Below are 21572 nucleotides of genomic sequence, written 5' to 3'. Positions count from 1 at the left end.
AGTGGGCAAGAAAGTCATTTTCGTCATCAAAGTAGAGATCCTCACAGAGGCCACAGAAGAACTTCATCTTCAGGTCTCCATCATGTTGACCCTGGCAGTGTCTGAGTAAGGTGTCCAGCTTATGAAACTTCTTTTTACAGGCATCACAGAAGTATTTGTGGAACTGATGTATGCTTAGAGACTTGCAGATGTAGAAGGCTGTTCCGAGACATCATCTTCATAGCGAGTCGTATCTTAGCCGACCATTTTGAGGCTTTAACACGCCGAGCTCCGGGTTGGCACGCGTCGCTGAAGGATTGGCATATCTAGGCACTGGCTGTATTAACTCAGATGCGGGTGTTGGATTATAGTTCATCAGTGATGCAGTATCTATATATAAAAAAAGAAAATGTGTCGGAATGAGTAAAACATAAACCATCGATATACGTTCTAAGTTACCTATTACGCAGTGTGTTAGCAACCAGCGTATATCCTGACTCAACGCCGTAGATTACATAGCTAAACAAGGGTTAATAATGCGCAGCAGAGCCATGTTTGATACCGCTTAACACAGCTAACGCGTACTAAAAGTTACCCAGACTACAGCAATGCATGGCAGCATGTATATTTACGCAGCGATGTACTAAAAAGCTAATCAGACTACATCTATGCGTATTAACGTGTGTATTTACAAGTATTTAAATATGTTTAATCGCTTAACTTACGCCATTGCGGTATAATGCTAGGGGCGTCAGGCCTGTGCTTTTTTGCCGGAATATTTTCTTTATTCGCCAGCGTTCCAGGGTTCATCCAATTTTTCACATGGTCCGACATTTCACAGGCTTTAGAGACTTGGGTGTCTTTAGCATCTTCTGGTGCAATTGACAGCTCTGTAGAAAAAAGAAAAGCAATTTAGTTTCTACATCTACACGTTTGTAAATATGGACAAAGGCCTTAATTATATAAATCATACCCCCGAGTGCGATATCTAGAATGTCAGCAACTGCAGAACATTCTTCAGAACTCGTAGGAAACAGTTCAGCCAGAGCGTCAGCGCCCAAATTCTGGATATCGTATAGATCCGCTTAAACATTGAAAAAAAAGTGAAAATGATCAGAAATGCGTATAAATAACGTGAGTTATAAAAAGAAAAAAATTAAATACAGTTTTACCTTGTTCGGCTTCAGTATACAGATTTGCCAGAAGATGTTGTGTATCGTTACCTTGAGCGTCCATCTGAAATTAAAAAAGAACTTTCTGTGAATATTTCTAAAATGCAAAATCTCTTTAGATATATTAAAATAAAAGAAATATAAACAAATAAAAAAAAATAAATACAGGAGATGTTTACCTTTCAGTTGAGGGAGAGAGAGTTCAGAGGGCTTCTGTGTGAGGCTGTTAGATGCTGTTATGACATCACTGTTTCAATTGTCCTTTTTAAAGAGCTTCGCACGGGAAAATGGTCATCCAGCTAGCTTTCTATGATAACTAGTAACAGATGTGTCAATCTGCCAAAAACCTACTATGTCAATCATTTATTTTAAAGTACTAAAGACATTTGTAGAGGCGGTTTTTTAAAACTTTGCATCAGTCTCCTGCGTTCTCTCTCTTGTTGTGAAAACAAAAAAAAAGGTGGGGGTCTGCAGCTTCCTGACAAAGACTGAGGGATAAAAGCTTAACTTTATGAAGGGGTCTGTTTTTCAAAAAAGGTGGGGGCTAAAAGGCTGGGGATTTATAATACACTCTCATGGAGATAGATAACTTCATGAAATAAGAGACTGTAGATAAAGTCTCATAATATACTCATTTTTTACTTAATATCAGCTGTAGGTAAAGCTGGACATAATCGTAATAGGCTTCGGATGTAGATAAATCCGGACATATTCAGAATATACTCTGCTCCGCAGAGTATATCATGATTGACACGTCATAGGACTGACAATTCTGCTATCCCATGCTAATTTTCACTGAACTAAAGGGCGGCATGATAACCTAGGCTGATGCAGCTCCCTGCTTCCAGAAGGGGGGCAGCTGACACATCAACATAAGGGACGGAAAGTGACAGGGGGCGTGGTACCTGTCACTTTTCAGTTTGACGAGTTATATCTATGTATTACTACTAATATCCATGGGTTCTATTCCATTTTTCACAGAGTGTGAACTAGATGTATTTTTGGAAAACTCTGGAGATCTGCCATGAGCTTCGTAATTTAGCCTTCTTGTATGGGCATGCTCTGTCTTCAATGGCTTCTTCGATACACAGGTGCCACTGGCTGTGAACTTAAACACCTCATCCTTGGATGAACAAGGCTTACTACCAATGTGGGCTTTTTCATGGAAACAGTGCTTTGTGTGATAATGATGTTGTGCCCCATTAGCACCAGAAAAGGACTTTGAGCAAATGCTGCACTTGACAATAAAATTTGTGCTGCCAGAGTCTCCGCTCTTCTTACAAATATGGCTACTTATTCCTTCATAGGTTTGGTCAGTTGTCGAGCACAATGAGCAGCTGTACCAAAGTCTTCCTTTCGCAAACAGCTGAGTCAAGCATAGGGCTGTGTCCTCCTTCCGCTTAGCTTTGTCAGCATATTGTACTAGACAGCCACAAGTCAGGCGGTTCTTGGCTCCAGTAGAGGACTCTTCTGGTCTTTTAGATGGGGACTGGATCTGATTTGGAACAAATCCATAATCTAAGCCATGGAAGCTCTCGTAGTGGGCAAGAAAGTCATTTTCGTCATCAAAGTAGAGATCCTCACAGAGGCCACAGAAGAACTTCATCTTCAGGTCTCCATCATGTTGACCCTGGCAGTGTCTGAGTAAGGTGTCCAGCTTATGAAACTTCTTTTTACAGGTATCACAGAAGTATTTGTGGAATTGATGTATGCTTAGAGACTTAGAGTGCTGCTGGACAGTCTCTTCCGAATCAAACATGTCTTCACATATATGACACTGCCACATGCCTTTAAGCCAAAAAAAAAAGAGAGATATGGGCTCACCTCACCAGCAGTAACTTTCAGTGTTGCAGGAAGGTCTGGAATCCAACAGGAGCTCCATCCTCAAGTAGCCGACGGCAAACGGCCAGATTCCATATGAGCAGAAAATAGAGATGGAGGGGAGCTACTACCGTTAAAATTTTCTTCTTTATTGAATAAAACAAAGCATACAGCTCACAGGTACACGCTGAACGCGTTTCGGCAAAAAGCCTTTGTCAACAGCTGTGAGGTATGGAGTGCATAAGACATTTATAGACCAAATACAAATTAAAATCAAAGGAGAGATACCTGTGTATGTTAGCTTGTCAGGGGGAGAAATGGTTGAGGGATGGTATAGAGGGTGTGTTCAAGAGCTAATTACAACACATGTTACAACCAGCATACAGAGATTTGTGGCAGGAAGATTCAAAACAGACAGATAGAGAGACCATTTTCCCCCCTGACAAGCTAACATACACAGGTATCCCTCCTTTGATTTTAATTTGTATTTGGTCTATAAATGTCTTATGCACTCCATACCTCATAGCTGTTGACAAAGGCTTTTTGCCGAAACGCGTTCAGCGTGTACCTGTGAGCTGTATGCTTTGTTTTATTCAATAAAGAAGAAAATTTTAACGGTAGTAGCTCCCCTCCATCTCTATTTTCTGCTCATATGGAATCTGGCCGTTTGCCGTCGGCTACTTGAGGATGGAGCTCCTGTTGGATTCCAGACCTTCCTGCAACACTGAAAGTTACTGCTGGTGAGGTGAGCCCATATCTCTCTTTTTTTTTTGGCTTATTCACATGTACGGCTTGGGGCCACCTCCCACAGTCTTGTTTTTTCTTTTGGAACTACATTACGCATATATATATTAGTAGGCTGCTCCCTACTTATTGCAATGCAGGACTGATTGATATTTGCATTATAAAGCACAGCCACAATTGATTTATGCTTTGATCAGGGGGCTTATTCACTAAAAGAAGAAAAAGAGAAAGAAAGGAAGCCTTGTTGTTTTCTCTTTCTTTCATTCCTCTTTTCCTTTATTTCTGAATATGGATTCACAAGAGGGACATGTATTACACTCTCGGATGCAAAAATTGACACAAATGTTCAACATGACTGATACAGCATCTTCTTCCTCTGATCAGGATATAAAATTATTAAGATATAACCTGGAAAAACAAAAGAGGAGTGAAATTAAAACCTGGTGGGACAGGAACTCACTGGTTAAGTATCTGGAACTAAGTATGATTCCTAGAGGATTGCGCCTCAAAAAAATCCCCACCACACTATATAATGGGGAATTTTTAAATAAATGGAATCAAGCCCTATCCACCTGCTCTTTGGAATTAATGAAATTAACAGTGGACCAGGAACAGATTAAGCTGGACACTCTAAAACAGGAGATTAAACTATCTGAAGAAAAACTTATAAAATCAATGGGAAAAGATGAATATACAAAGTTTTTGGATAGCATCAATATTAATATGCAGAAATTGGAAGAGAATATATTAAAAACAAAACGTTCCAAACTTGAACGGGATAAAAAGGACTATATGGAAAATAAAGTCTATGGTTGGAGAGATGGGCTTGCTCATCGCCCTAGATCCATTTTAAAAACTAGGAGGGGCCCCACACGACGTAACTCTACAGTCACCTTTTCCTCCTCAGATCAGGAAGGATCAGATAGAACATATGATACTTCCAGCTGGGAATGCTCATATTCTGAAGAACAGGACCATAGAGTCCAGCATAAGTCATCTACTTCAAAAAACGACGCAAGTGATACAGACATAAGAAGAAGATATCCATCCAGGAGAAACAAATAGAGGACAATAACATCATAGTCCTCACACCACGGGTTTTGACACAAAATCAGATCAATGTACTTAATAAAGGACTCAGTTTTGTTCCTGATATATCTTTCAACCTGTTTCATACTCTCCTGGATCTCAACAAATTTGTCCGCAATCTAATGGTGAAAAAACATTTCATTAATAGTGATGACTCTTCTACTCCAGCTACTAAAGGAGAATTTATACAGGACACCTTTGAGGATTTAACCCCGAAAGACACAGCTGCCCTTTTGGACTTACATCATTTACATAGGGAGTCAGTTACAGCTGATGTCCTTACACACAGGATCAACATAAAAACACCCAATCCTGACTTCTATCCAACACAAACCCGCACACAGGTTGTAGAAGATTTTCAAATGATTATGGAAAAAGAACTGAAGTTGTTACAAGCACAAACTAAGGACAATCAATATGGACATTCTGGATCCAATAATATGACGAAGAGGGAGAGAATTGAGCTATCGTGGTTATCTAAAGATGAAGACATCAGGATTTGTCAGTCAGATAAAGGGGGAAATATTACTATCATGGACACCACCCTATACATTAATTGTATTAATCACATCCTTGAGGATAGGTTCACTTATAAAAAATTACAGGGAGACCCCACGACTGCTTTTTCTAAAAAATTGCATGAATTATTACAATTGGGATCCAACTCAGGTGTTATTACTACTAATATGGGAGAATATCTTATCCCTACTAACCCAAAAGTCCCATTTATGTATGGCCTCCCCAAAATGCACAAGGACTCTTTCCCTCCTCCTATGCGCCCTATTATTTCAGGAATTAATTCTCTATGTGAAAGACTTAGTGCTTTGGTAGACAAATCCTTACAACCACTAGCTGTGCGAGTACCGGGTTACCTGAAAGACAGCAGTAGTGTTTTGAAAAAATTGGATAAATTTGTGTGGCGGGAGGATTACATTTGGGTAACATGCGATGTTGTCAGTCTCTATACTTGTATACCACACCACGCTGCCTTACAAGCTTTACACCACCATTTGAGAGAGTATACAGTAGTGAACTGAGAGAATTTATTATGCTTTGCACAGAGTTTCTTCTCACTCATAATTTTTTCATTTTTAATAATCAATTTTTCTTACAATTGGTAGGAGCTCCTATGGGGTCGAAATTCTCTCCCACTTTAGCCATACTTTATATGGCTTGGTGGGAAGAATCTTATATTTTCTCTATATCTAATCCATTCATTGACAGCGTGGTGTGGTATGCCAGATACTTGGATGACATCATTATTATTTGGAGACAGGGATCTCTCCATTCCCATGATGTCACCATTTCTGGTGCCCACTCAGAATTATTAGAATTCCTGAGTTATATCAATAAGAACAATTGCAACTTGCAGTTTACCATCAACAGTGATCAGAACAAAATTAATTTCCTGGATCTCCTATTAGAGGTCAGTTGCTCTAGGGACAGTATCAATGCTTCAGTATACCGTAAACCCAGCAGTGGCAACACGATACTTAAAGCGACTAGTTGTCACCCCGACATACAATTAATGCTATACCACTTACGGAATTCATTAGGGCAAAACGTATATGTACCAATACATCAAGTTATAATATATCAGCAAACCAAATCTGTACCCGCTTGGCGAATAGAAGTTATAACTCACAAACTTTGAATAATGCTAGGGACAATGTTAACAAAATGGACAGAGAGACATTATTATATAAGGATAAAGACATCTGATGGTATATCCAACAAAATTGTCTTCACTACACCATACAGTAGGGAATTCCCACAGATAAGAAAATTATTTTTCTCCTATCTTCCAATTTTAAAACAGGACGATGATTTAAAATTTATCTTAGACAAAGGCGTGTTATGTACCTCTCGCAGAAATCGTACTATTGGAGACAGGGTATCTAAGAATTTCATATGTCAGAAACCCAAAAACAATTGGATTAATATAAATGGATTTTTCAAATGTGCTGACCCACGTTGTGGTTGTTGCCAGTACACTAGAGATGAGCGAACGTACTCGTCCGAGCTTGATACTCGTTCGAGTATTAGCGTGTTCGGGATGCTCGTTACTCGTAACGAGTACCACGCGATGTTCTGGTTACTTTCACTTTCCTCTCTGAGACGTTAGCGCGCTTTTCTGGCCAATTGAAAGACAGGGAAGGCATTACAACTTCCCCCTGCGACGTTCAAGCCCTATACCACCCCCCTGCAGTGAGTGGCTGGGGAGATCAGGTGTCACCCGAGTATAAAAATCGGCCCCTCCCGCGGCTCGCCTCAGATGCGTTGTGAGATAGCTGAGGGACAGTGCTATAGTGTTGGAGCTGCTGTAGGGAGAGCGTTAGGAGTTAGTGTAGGCTTCAAGAACCCCAACGGTCCTTCTTAGGGCCACATCTAACAGTGTGCAGTAGTGTGGAGGCTGCTTTTAGCAGTGTTGCACAATTTTTTTTTTTGCTATATCGGCCGTGCAGGGAATTGCGCCCTGCAGTAATACTACAGGGACAGAAGTGGTGGTTAGGCAGGGAGAGTGTTAGGAGTTAGTGTAGGCTTCAAGAACCCCAACAGTCCTTCTTAGGGCCACATCTGACCGTGTGCAGTAGTGTAGAGGCTGCTTTTAACAGTGTTGCACTTTTTTTTTTTTTTTTGCTATATCGGCCGTGCAGAGCATTGCGCCATGCAGTAATACTACAGGGACAGAATTGCGTAGGCAGGGCCAGAAGACATATATAGATTGAATATACGCAGTGGTCCTTTTGAAAAGAAAATCTTTGAAAAACAAATATTTGGCCTGCCTGTCACTCTGCTCAGTGTTGTGGGTCCGTGTGTGCTAGGGGTAAAATTTCTCCAAATAAATACGCAGCCAGCTAAGTGTTACAGCAGGCTAGCGCAAAATTATTTCCTGGGGTTCCGTAAACGAAGTCAGCCTCCAACCACAGGCCAATAAGCCGCACATTTAATTACAGCGTTCTGTTTCTGCACTACTGCTAATACACCATGCTGAGGGGTAGGGGTAGGCCTAGAGGACGTGGACGCGGGCGAGGACGCGGAGGCCCAAGTCAGGGTGTGGGCACAGGCCGAGGCACTGCGGTGGCCAGGGGTAGAGGCAGGGCCAGACCGAATAATCCACCAACTGGTTCCCAAAGCGCCCCCTCGCGCCATGCCACCCTGCAGAGGTCAAGGTGCTCTACGGTGTGGCAGTTTTTCACAGAGACGCCTGACAACCGACGAACAGTGGTGTGCAACCTTTGTCGCGCCAAGATCACCTGGGGGGGCACCACCACCAGCATGCGCAGGCATATGATGGCCAACCACCCCACAAGGTGGGACGATGCCCGTTCACCGCCTCCGGTTAGCACCACTGCCTCTCCCCCTGTGCCCCAACCTGCCACTGAGATCCAACCCCCCTCTGAGGACACAGGCAGTACCGTCTCCTGGCCTGCACGCACACCCTCACCTCCGCTGTCCTCGGCCCCATCCACAAATGTCTCTCAGCGTAGCGTCCAGACGTCGCTAGCGCCGCAGTTTGAGCGCAAGCGCAAGTACGACGCCACGCACCAGCACGCTCAAGCGTTAACCGTGCACATTGCAAAATTGATCAGCCTACAGATGCTGCCGTATAGGCTTGTGGAAACAGAGGCTTTCAAAAGCATGATGGCGGCGGCGGCCCCGCGCTACTCGGTTCTCAGTCGCCACTACTTTTCCCGATGTGCCATCCCAGCCCTGCACGACCACGTCTCCCGCAACATTGTACGCGCCCTCACCAACGCGGTTACTGCCAAGGTCCACTTAACAACAGACACGTGGACAAGCACAGGCGGGCTGGGCCACTATATCTCCCTGACGGCACATTGGGTGAATTTAGTGGAGGCTGGGACAGAGTCAGAGCCTGGGACCGCTCACGTCCTACCCACCCCCCGAATTGCGTGCCCCAGCTCGGTGGTGGTATCTGCGGGGGTGTATGCTTCCTCCACTAAACCCTCCTCCTCCTCCTACGCAACCTCTGTCTCGCAATCAAGATGTGTCAGCAGCAGCAGCACGTCGCCAGCAGTCGGTGTCACGCGGCGTGGCAGCACAGCGGTGGCCAAGCGTCAGCAGGCCGTGCTGAAACTACTCAGCTTAGGAGATAGGAGGCACACGGCCCACGAACTGCTGCAGGGTCTGACAGAGCAGACCGACCGCTGGCTTGCGCCCCTGAGCCTCCAACCGGGCATGGTCGTGTGTGACAACGGCCGTAACCTGGTCGCGGCTCTGCAGCTCGGCAGCCTCACGCACGTGTCATGCCTGGCCCATGTCTTTAATTTGGTGGTTCAGCGCTTTCTGAAAAGCTACCCCCACTTGTCATACCTGCTCGGAAAGGTGCGCCAGCTCTGCGCACATTTCTGCAAATCCCACACGCACGCTGCCACCCTGCGGACCCTGCAACATCGGTTTAATCAGCCAGTGCACCGACTGCTGTGCGACGTGCCCACACAGTGGAACTCTACGCTCCACATGTTGGCCAGACTCTATGAGCAGCGTAGAGCTATAGTGGAATACCAACTCCAACTTACGCGGCGCAGTGGGAGTCAGCCTCCTCAATTATTTACAGAAGAGTGGGCCTGGTTGGCAGCCATCTGCCAGGTCCTTGGAAAATTTGAGGAGTCTACCCAGGTGGTGAGCGGCGATGCTGCAATCATTAGCGTCACCATTCCTCTGCTATGCCTCTTGAGAAGTTCCTGCAAAGCATAAAGGCAGACGCTTTGGAATCAGAAACGGAGGGGGGGGAGACAGTATGTCGCTGGATAGTCAGAGCAACCTCATGTCTATATCTCAGCGCGTTGAGGAGGAGGGGGAGGAGCATGAGGAGGAGGGGGAAGAGACAGCTTGGCCCACTGCTGAGGGTACAGATGCAGCTTGCATGTCATCCTTTCAGCGTGTATGGCCAGAGGAGGAGGATCCTGAAAGTGATCTTCCGAGTGAGGACAGCCATGTGTTGCGTACAGGTACCCTGGCACACATGGCTGACTTCATGTTAGGATGCCTTTCTCGTGACCCTCGCGTTATACGCATTCTGGCCACTACGGATTACTGGGTGTACACACTGCTCGATCCACGGTATAAGGAGAGCCTTTGCACTCTCATTCCCGAAGAGGAAAGGGGTTCGAGAATGATGCTATACCACAGGGCGCTGGTGGACAAACTGATGGTAAACTTCCCATCCGACAGCGCTAGTGGCCGAAGACGCATTTCCGCGGCCCAGGTAGCAGGGGAGGCGCAGAGATCAGGCAGCATGTACAGCGCAGGCAGGGGAACACTCTCTAAGGCCTTTGCCAGCTTTATGGCTCCCCAGCAAGACTGTGTCACCGGTCCCCAGTCAAGGCTGAGTTGGCGGGAGCACTGTTAAAGGATGGTGAGGGAGTACGTAGCCGATTGCAGCACCGTCCTCGGTGACGCCTTTGCCACCTACAACTACTGGGTGTTGAAGCTGGACACGTGGCCTGAACTCGCGCTGTATGCCCTGGAGGTGCTTGCTTGTCCTGCGGCTAGGGTCTTGTCAGAGAGTGTGTTTAGTGTGGCTGGGGGAATCATCACGGATAAGCGTACCCACCTGTCAACCGACAGACTTACACTCATCAAGATGAACAAAGCCTGGATTTCACCAGACTTCTCTTCTCCACCAGCGGACAGCAGCGATACCTAAGCAACACGTAGGCTGCACCCGCGGATGGAAGCATCGTTCTCTATCACCATCCAAAACGGGGACCTTTTCGCTTCATCAATCTGTGTATAATATTCCTCCTCCTCCTCCTGCTCCTCCTCCTGAAACCTCACATAATCACGCCGAACGGGCAATTTTTCTTAGGCCCAAGAGGCTCAGTCATATAATTTTTCTAAACAATTTTTTTACGTTTCAATGCTCATTAAAGCGTTGAAACTTTCACCTCAACCAATTTTTATTTTAACTGGGCTGCCTCCAGGCCTAGTTACCAATTAAGCCACATTAACCAAAGCCATTAATGGGTTTCACCTGCCCTCTGGGTTGGGCATGGGCAATTTTTCTCAGGTACATTAGTACTGTTGGTACACCAATTTTTGGGGGCCCTCGCCTACAGTGTAATCAAATTAATTTTTAGCCCACCTGCATTAAAGCTGACATTACCTCAGCTGTGCTGGGCACTGCAATGGGATATATTTATGTACCGCCAGTGGGTTCCAGGGAGCCACCCATGCTGTCGGTCCACACGGAGTTGTAACTGCATGTGTCCACTTCTAAAGAACCCCAGTCTGACTGGGGCATGCAGTGTGGGCCGAAGCCCACCTGCATTAAGCACGACATTACTACCTCAGCTGTGTTGGGCAATGCAATGGGATATATTTATGTACCGCCGGTGGCTTCCTGGCACCCACCCATGCTGTGGGTCCACAGGGAATTATAAATGCATCTGTTTCCACTTCTAAAGAACCCCAGTCTGACTGGGGCATGCAGTGTGGGCCGAAGCCCACCTGCATTAAGCATGACATTACTACCTCAGCTGTGTTGGGCAATGCAATGGGATATATTTATGTACCGCCGGTGGCTTCCTGGCACCCACCCATGCTGTGGGTCCACAGGGAATTATAAATGCATCTGTTTCCACTTCTAAAGAACCCCAGTCTGACTGGGGCATGCAGTGTGGGCCGAAGCCCACCTGCATTAAGCACGACATTACTACCTTAGCTGTGTTGGGCAATGCAATGGGATATATTTATGTACCGCCGGTGGCTTCCTGGCACCCACCCATGCTGTGGGTCCACAGGGAGTTGTAAATGCATCTGTTTCCACTTCTAAGGAACCCCAGTCTGACTGGGGCATGCAGTGTGGGCCGAAGCCCACCTGCATTAAACATGACATTATTACCTCAGCTGTCATGGGCAATGCAATGGGATATTTTTATGTACCGCCGGTGGGTTCCAGGGAGCCACCCATGCTGTCGGTCCACAGGGACTTCACAATAGGGAGTTGTACCTGCCTGTGTCTATGAATTAAAAAGCCTGGTCTGACTGGGGCATGCAGACACCTTGACAGAATGAATAGTGTGTGGCACATAGGTTCCCCATTGCTATGCCCACGTGTGCAGCTCCTGATGGCGGTGGCACAGGATTATATTTCTCATTGCTTCTGTACAGCATTGTGGGCGATCGCCCCGCCCCTTTTAAAGAGGGTCGCTGCCTAGCCGTGCCAACCCTCTGCAGTGTGTGCCTGCTTTTCCTGTGGCAGACGCACGTATAAATAGACATGAGTGTGGCGTGGCATGAGGGCAGCTGAAGGCTGGGCAGGGACAGTTTGGTGTGCGCTGTGGACACTGGGTCGTGCAGGGGGGGTTGGGCAGCATGTAACCCAGGAGAAGTGGCAGCGGAGTGTCATGCAGGCAGTGATTGTGCTTTGTTGGAGGTAGTGTGGTGCTTAGCTAAGGTATGCATTGCTAATGAGGGCTTTTCAGAAGTAAAAATTGTTGGGAGGGGGGGGGGGGCCCACTCTTGCCGCTATTGTGGCTTAATAGTGGGACCTGGGAACTTGAGATGCAGCCCAACATGTAGCCCCTCGCCTGCCCTATCCGTTGCTGTGTCGTTCCCATCACTTTCTTGAATTGCCCAGATTTTCACACATGGAAACCTTAGCGAGCATCGGCGATATACAAAAATGCTCGGGTCGCCCATTGACTTCAATGGGGTTCGTTATTCGAAACGAACCCTCGAGCATCGCGAAAAGTTCGTCTCGAGTAACGAGCACCCGAGCATTTTGGTGCTCGCTCATCTCTACAGTACACCCTTAATAAATCTAGGGAATTTAATAACCCACAGAACAATAAAAAATACAAAATCAATAGCTTTATTAACTGTAAAACTAGTGGAATAATCTATATAATATGCACCCTATGTAATTTACTTTATGTAGGATGCACCTCTAGGAGATTACATACTAGAATAGCAGAACATCTGAGGGACATCCAAAAAAATCTATTAGGAAAATCAGGGGTTGCAAATCACTTTATTCTAAAACATGGTGGTGAAACAAAAAATTTCTCATGTTTGGGTATAGACAGAGTTTGGAAAAATAGGAAACAAAAAATAGAAATGAAGGATATTCTTCGTAGGGAAGCGTATTGGATTTTGGAATTAAATACTAGATTCCCATTTGGTATGAATTATAGAACGGATTTATTCTGTGTTTATTAACAAACAGTAAGGGGGGGAGTATAGGTAAAAAAGAAAGAAGGAAAAAAAAAAAATTTATATATATATATATATATATATATATATATATATACATACATACATATATACATACATATACACACACACGTTTCCTTTCTTTTTTTTTTTACTTTTTTTTTTTCTTGACTTCTACTCTGGTGAATTTATATACCCTGCAATCGCTTTTTGATTATGCGTAAACAACTTGTGCAACTATATATTTGAAAAAAGAAATAAGAATGGGAGAGAAAAAGATAAGATAAATAAATGTTTTGTTTTTTTCCTGACTTCTACTCTGGTGAATTTATATACCCCGCAATCGCTTTATGATTATGCAGAAACAGCTTGTGCAACTATGTATTTGAAAAAGGAGATAAGAATGGGAGAGAAAAAGAAGAGTTAGATATATTTTATTTTTATTTTTTATTTTTTCCCCGCTTTCTTTTCCCCTTAGATTCTTTACCTATTTATCACATGCCTTTAGCTCACTGCGGTGGCACTGCTGGGCTTTCTTCCTCTTCCAATTGTCTACAAGGAGCAGATGTAGAAGGCTGTTCCGAGACATCATCTTCATAATAAAACGAATGCCCCCCGTGGCAGTCTGAAACATGTGCCAAGGCATTTTCAATTCTTGCCAGTTCTACCTGACATATCTGACACGAGAAGCGGAAATTACTCAGGTGTGCCCCCCCATGGAATCTGCTCATATGCAGGCGAATAATGCCCAAGTCTTCAGCAAGCTTGCCGCACACCATGCATTTGTGGAAAATTCTGTTGGCTGTCATAATATGCTTTTCAGCAGCTTTCTCCGAAGGAAATTGTCGAAGACATTCGCAAAACCATGCTTTTGTTAGCACATCTGGCTCATTTTTCACATGGCAGTCATTAGTAGTTGCTGTTTGATTTTCTTTTTTGCATTTTTGGAAATTACTACTAGAAATCGTATCATGTAAAGTCCTCTTGAGTGTGCAAGGTTTAAGTCTAGCGTTTGCAGCAGACGAGCAGATATCAGATGGTGTTTTAGCTCCTTCATTGATATAACAGAAGGCCAGGATAGATTCCTCTATACAGGCAATCCGCTTTACGTTATGGTTGTTTTTTTTAACATGCCTTGCAATGTGAGCGTCAGTACTTAAAGCTTGTCTGCAATATGGACAATAGGCATGGAGTTGGAAGACTGCAGCAACATCTCCTATGCTTTTTTCCGAGAGGGAAACTGGACCGGCTTTTCGGCACCGTGTTCTAAATTCAACAAAACCAACATACAAAAGATAAATACAAGATAAAACCAATACATACAAATTTACAGGTATTATTAGGAGTCGGCATCCTCTGCCTTCTACACCAAGAATGGATCCAAATGTTGTAATGATGGAAGGCCTTTCTAGCAAAGAGGAGTGACCATTAACTTCAGATTTCTTTGCTTCTTAGGTGTGAACTTAAAACGGGAAGCGGTCATTTCCGATAAACACAAAAAAATAAAGTTACAGAGTTTATAGGTCAGGGAACAGCAAGTCCAGGAGTGTACTTCATAGGCTGGGCTCCCACAGGCAGATATGTATTGTAGATTCAGCGATCGCCGTCTGTGTGGACGATCTGCGGTAAAATGCGGGCACTGAAAGGCATGTATTTTCATTTGTCGTTCACACTTGGGGATACGAATTGCGTATTCCACAAGCGGGAGAAAAATCGCAGCATGCTTTATTTTACCTCAGAATCCACACAAACGGACTCCATTGATGTCAATGGGGGGGCTATCCGACCCACAGCCCATTGCGTATGGGCTGTGGATACTAGTATTATTACCAAGTAACAGCACCGGAAATACACATTAAAAAAAAAAAAATTTTAAAACCTGCATTGTGCATGACCGCCTGCAAGCCTCTGCGGTTATCCGAAGAATAGTAAAGGGCTACTTGCCGGGCTTGCAGCCGGATCCACTGCGGGCCTCCCCTTATACTTACCTAGCTGTCTGTTCTCTCGCTCTGACCCCTGAAAGCTAGTGTTCGGTCTGTGATCCTGACTCTTCTTCAATCAGCGCAGTTGCATGTGTATGTGTATGCACACTCATAGACCAAGTGCCAACTTCAAGGGGTAACAGCGAGGGAACTGTAAGCTGGGCAAGTATAAGTAGTACACGCCTAGACTCCACATTGCCAATAATCACCATAACTTAGTTTATATTGCTTATCAGATGTGACAGGTTCCCTTTAAACCTTAGTGTGCACCATATTTCTTAGTATGGCATGTGCCCGCTAGAGAACATGCTACTGATAAATGGTAAATTGTCCCTGGCGTGATGTTGGTACGAGTACCAGGAACCTTTAGTACCGAAGCCTTACATAACTGTATTAAAAGGTGTTTTTCCCACATAAATCTTTAATACTATAGGATAGGAGATAAGTGATTGTTGGGATCAGGTGATGCCACTTCTACTTCAGCTGACCAATTACGCTGCACTTACTGCAGGCCACCGGGTGCTAGGAAACACTAGGGCTGGGGTCACACAGGGCGGATTTGCCGCGGTTTTGCAGCAGCAGATTCGCCTGCGGCCGCTAATCTCGGGATTATAGCCAGCCATGTGGATGAGATTTCTCAGAAATCTCGTCCACACAGGACGGCCAATCCGCTGCGGTAAATCTGGTTGAAACCGCGGCCGCCGCGGTTTCAAAAGATGCAGCATGTCTGTTTCCTTTTTTTTTTTTTGTTTATTTACATCGCGGCCGCGCTTTTCTCTATGGGAGAGACGGCCGCAACGGAAAAGCATGCGGCCGGGCCGCTTCAAAGCCGCCGCGGCTTAAACCGCGGCGGTTCTCCCGGCAGAAATCTCGCGTTTTTTGCTGTGGACAAACCGCGAGATTTCCGACGGGAATACGCCCCGTGTGAACCCAGCCTAGTAGTTGCAGACTGCAGATTTTGACCCGGTTTTGCATGCAGAAATGCTGTGGAATTTGCCACAGAAATTCCACAGCATTTCCGCTACGTGTAAACAGACCCTAAAGAGGTTATCCCAAACACATTACCTATCCTGCAGACAGTTCCGAACTTCTGGTTAAGCAGCTCCCGTCATGTCCCTGACTGCAAGTAGAGTCAGAACATGAGACCTCACTAGCCGTCATCAGAACCTGTGGACTAACAGCAGCCCTGGTTAGCGAGATCTTGTGCTTGTATACCGCCAGGGATTCCAGGGAGATGCCAGGAGCATGACAAGAGTTGTTTGACCACACAGACCAGATACTTGTAGGTTGGGTCATTTACATAGCGTGCATGTGATCTACAAAGCATTTAGATTTTGTTGGTCACATGCACCAACAAAAGTTGTGTTTACATAATTATTTTTATAATCTGCAGCAATTGACAGAGCGATGCATGTGGATGGGATTTTACAGGCCAACAAAGAATACAGGACATGTTGCAGATTTTCACCCTTCACACAAGACATAGAATGAAATCCGCAGCAACATCTTGTCCACCCTTCGGCCAAATCACTCGCCAGGCAATATGCTGAGAACACAGCTGTTCATACTGGTTTTAATCACCTGGTACAAGTAATACAGCCAATGCTTAAAATGCCCTTCTTGAAAATGTAAAGGTCAGATTAAATCCCTCCTTGTCCCCATTATAAAAGCGGCAGCTCAAAGCCTTAGAGCCTTCCCCATCATCATACAGCGGGCAGGGACACTTTACAGCTGCTACTTGTGTATACAAATACTTTTTGCCGTCAGCCCCGGTCCATCAGGTAGACAACAGGTTAGGATTACAAAAAAAAGGCAAAAAAAAAATTTGACTAGAAATCGTGTAAACTTCTCTAATAATCTATAAACATGAAAAACTGGACGACACGCACCTGAAATGAGCGGTGAGCTCCTGATAAGAGCGGAGCTCCAGGCGACAAGACGAACAGACGATACGGAAAAACACGTCTTTACAAAGACCAATCAGAACGTTTTTTGCATACGTCGGCATAGGAATAGGACATGGAACTCCCTTCTCATCTGTAACAGAAGCAGAGACAACAGGTCAATGGAAGGAAAGCTCAGCTTATTGCGCTAAAGTCCGGGTATTATAGCAGCCAGGTTATAGCATGTGGTCTCATCCGAGCTTGTTAACGTCACCATTACATTCAACATTTTTCTGTATGGATACAGGAGAATCCCCAGTGATTTAAACTTGTTTTATTTCAGTTTGCTTCGATTCCATCAGTTTGTTTTTTGTTTTGTTTTTTACTGAAAGAATAGGACTAATGTGCAGGAATTTTTCCAACCAAAATTGAAAATCATCCGAGTGCATTCTACAATGAATTGAACATGCTTTAAATCCTGGATGGCAAGTACTGGGGGGTAAGGAAGGTAAAAATAACATTTAGAAAAGTTAGAATATATTTATTTTTTGTATTGTCAATCATCTCAACCTGAAGAAAAGGTCATTATGTCATTTGTTGCATGATTAGCGCTCTTTAACCCCTTAAGGACATGGCCTATTTTGGGCTTAAGGACGCAACGATTTTTGGCAGATTTTTATCTCCATTTTTCAAAAGCCATAAATTTTTTTATTTTTCCGTCGACGCGGCGGTATAAGGGCTTGTTTTTTGTGTGGCGAGCTGTAGTTTTTATTGGTGCCATTTTTAGGTACATAGACTATATTGTAAAACTTAAAAAAAATTTTTTTTTTAAACAGCGTTAATCATGCAGCATAAATGACACTATATTTTTGGGCGGGTCAGTACGATTAGAACAATACAAAAATTCTTTTTTTTTGTGAACTTTTTTTTGTCCTAAAGTCCTATAACGGCTTAGTTTTTATTGGTACCATTTTGGGGTACATGCGTTTTTTTTAAATCACTTTTATTGTGTTTTTTGGAGGCAAAATGCTAAAAATTTGAATTTCTCAGCTTAGTTTTTTTTTTACGCCTTTTGCCGTGCAAAATAAGAAGCATGTTCACCTTATTGTACGCGCCGTTACGGAGACGGCGATGCCAAATATGTGGGATTTTATAAAAATAAAAAAAATACATTTATGCCATGAGAAAGGGGGGGGGGGGGGGAGAAGAAAGCAAAGTGGGAGGGGGCGTATGGGACGATTTGAAGGGTTAATGGCGACAATCAGCAGCATGGCTGGTTGCAGCTGTTGCCTGCAGGTGTCAGCTGCAATAAACAGCCGACACCTGCACTGTATGAAAAAAAAGTCACCCTGCAATCTCTCTTCACATCTACTGAAAACCCGCAGGACGTAAATGTACGTCCTATAGCGGGAAGGGGTTCAACACTGCTTTCTCTACTAAAATGTAAGCAAATCAATTGGCAACCTGCTGGTGGGGAGGAGAATTTCACCCTCAGAGTGCCTGCCAGTTCTTCCATTCTTGCCAGCACAATATAACTACAACCCAGGGATTCAGCCCTACTGTGGGGATCCTCCAGAGCTGGCAGTGCAGATAGCAAATAGTTCCCCCGCACAGGGATCACCTTGCGTATACAGCCCCTCACCCCAAGCAGGACAGGTCTAAAAGAAAAAAAAAACAACCTTCATCAGGGGCCACCCTAGTAGTGGACCTCCAGTGACTAGTGGACATAGGTTAGTTCTGGTTAAATAGAAAAGAAAAAAATAATGCTAGTTATGGGGCACTTCTTTTAAATGCCAATGACTTTTGCATTGAATCCGCCATCTCATTAATACAATATGATGAAACAAAGTATACAACCAAATGTGAAGTCCTTAGCCCATACCTTTGAAAACAATAGTTTTCTTGAAGTGATCATTCGCAGACATGTGTTTCAGACAGTCATCTCTTTGGTAGAAGAGTAGGAAGCAGGCTGGACAGGCGAAGCACTGGATTAGCAGTGAAGGCAGCCGTTTCTCATGGCCATCAGCCAACGCTGCCTACAAGACATGTAAACAGTACTTCAGGGACTAAACCCATTCAAGAACGGTCAACGAAAAGGTGACAAGCTCCATGTCAGTGGCAGGAAAATATACAAAAAGGTTAGTTGCTTTAATACTACTTAGTTTGACTGTTATTAATTTATTGGGCTATCCACAAGGTTTTTGTAAAAACATTTCTGTAGCCAAAGCAGTTTCTTCACTTTTAAAATCTCTTTTATCTTACACATTATAGTAATTTTTTTCTGTTACTCATTCTAGTCACAGAGAGTAACCCTAAAGCTGTTGCTTTAAACTGTATTCTGGTAGGTAATCATTCCCCTCAACACCAATTGGGGCATTTAAATGCCCCTGCAGAACTGACCGTGGCATATAAAGCGGTTGTCTGTTTACCCACTGTGGTCCCTGTGATTGTTGTGACAGATGAAGTCAGGCAATTGGGTTCTAGTGTAGTATGTCTCCACTGGAAGTATGGGTTGGCCGGGCTCAGCTACAGGTAAAGCCCAGGTCACTCCAAAAGCTCCCGATCGGAAGCACACCTTCACAGATTCCCGAATTCCCGAGCTGTACAGCCACACCAATCTCTGAGCTCCCAAGTGGCCACCATGCCCACCTCCACCTTCACAGAATTCCGAGCTCCAAGCTGAGCTGCCGAGCGATCAGCCTTGAGGCTACAGCCACGCCAGCCCCCGAGCTCCCAGCACGCCCACCTCTGAGCTCCCAACAATGACACGGCCCCTTCCCGAGCGCAAGCGAGCAATAGTTTCTGATTCAAATATGCACAAATTTTGCACGAAGAAAACGTATGCTAGCCGGTTGGGAGCTTGGAGGCTGCCGTAGCCTCTGGGCTGATTGCTGGTCAGCTCAGCTCGGAACTTGGGAACCTGTGAAGGTGTGTGTGTGGGAGTCAATCAGGAGCTTTTGAGAGATTTGGGCGTGACTTGTAGCGGTGGCTTACCAACCAATATTTCCGGTGGAGACATGCTACAGTAGTACCAGGCAACTATGGCAGCAGTCAGACTTCCTATGACCTAGTCTATGACAACAATCCCTGGGACCACAGCAGGACTGTGGAGGGGGAAGTATGTATCAGTTTATTGTTTTAATGCAGGTAGCCCTATTAAAGCGGGGCTGCCTGGTGAAAGGACAACCGCTATAAAGGGCTAACTACCACAATCAGCATGAGCGCTGTTTGCAGCTGTTGCGGCCGGGCGTCACCTGTGAAAGACAGCAGGCTCCCGCTGTGTATGGAACTGGATCAGCTCCTTATCCATACAAACCCCACACCTGAAGAGCATACATGTACACGCTTTAGGCTTAAAGGGTTAAGTAACAAACTATACTAAACTAGGCTGCATCCTAAAGAGTTTAAGCCAAGAAAGAGGACATCGGTGTTTTAAGTATCATTAGACACACTGAGCAGTACAAGCATTAAAAGGGGTATTCCGATGGCAAGGCAAATTTTTTTTTTTTTAAATTCTACATATGAGAAAGTGCTTTGCACCACATTTATGCACAGGTAGTAATAAGCTAAAATCAAGCTGTCATTACCTTCTTATAATGCCCTTTTTGTGAGATTTCCCTGCATCACTATTTTCCAAGAGGTCCACCGCATTCTAGCTGCTAAGCAGCTTAAAACTACATTTCACACAATTTCCTGATCTGCACTTCCTTCCTGTGTGCCCCCACTAAGTGCTGCCCTGCTATTGGTCAGTAATTCATCCAAGTATCCAGAGACAACCTGGGAATAAACACTTCTGAAGTGCCAGGAGAAGATAGTTTATAGAACTACAGGCACAAAATCCAAAGCAGAACCACACTGCAAACTTTAATAACTTTTGATTAGCATTCAACAGCAACCTTGTGTAACTGGTGTACCTCTTTAGGTTATGATAGTTTTAAGTAAAGTAAAATTAACTAACCTTGGCTGTGAGATGCTCGTTATACGCTCCAATGCTTGCAAAGCGTGCACGACACAGAACACAAGAGTACAGGTTGCTACAAACCCCATGAAGAGCAATAGTGGGGTCACATGGTGAATGATCAAACCTTGGGAAAAAGATGGTAATTGGTAAAGAACAACGTATGTACCATTAGGCTAGGATTTTACCTTCTTTAAGTCACTCCACAATACGTTTTTTATTGCACAATTCTTAGTTGTTTTTTTTTATTACAGCCACAAATATAAACATCGTTTTCATTCTAGTTCCCATGACCAGCCACATGTATTCTATTGGGACAGTCTATAATTTTTTTGGACTAAGGCCTCATGTCCACGGGCAAAAGAATTAAAATCCGCAGCAGATTTTAACTCCTCTCCTGCCCGCGGATCCGCATTCCATAGGGATGCATTGACCACCCGCGGGTAGATAAATACCCGCGGATGGTCAATAAAAGTGATTTTTTTTTTTAAATGGAGCATGGAAAAATCCGGACCATGCTCCATTTTCATGCGGGTCTCCCGCAGGCTTCTATTGAAGCCTATGGAAGCCGTCCGGATCCGCGGGAGACCAAAATCAGATTTTACTCACCCGCTCCGGTTCTTCTCTTCGCCGCAGCGCCATCTTCTCTCCGTCGCGGCCGGATCTTTTTTTTTCGAGCCGGCGCATGCGCGGGGCACGTCACCGACGTCATCCTGCGCATCCGCCGGACCGAAGAAAGAAGATCCGGCCGCGACGGAGA

General features: G+C 44.6%; 1 pseudogene; it reads right to left on the bottom strand.

The window, feature by feature from the left end:
* Positions 1-1899: 1899 nt before the first annotated feature.
* Positions 1900-21572, bottom strand: part of LOC136628281 (E3 SUMO-protein ligase ZNF451-like) — a 36009-nt pseudogene continuing 16336 nt past the window's right edge.

Source organism: Eleutherodactylus coqui, chromosome 1 (assembly GCF_035609145.1).
Source record: "Eleutherodactylus coqui strain aEleCoq1 chromosome 1, aEleCoq1.hap1, whole genome shotgun sequence".
Classification (NCBI taxonomy): domain Eukaryota; kingdom Metazoa; phylum Chordata; class Amphibia; order Anura; family Eleutherodactylidae; genus Eleutherodactylus; species Eleutherodactylus coqui.
Note: the sequence above shows the minus strand (reverse complement) of the source record. Positions and strands in the feature narration are given on the sequence as shown.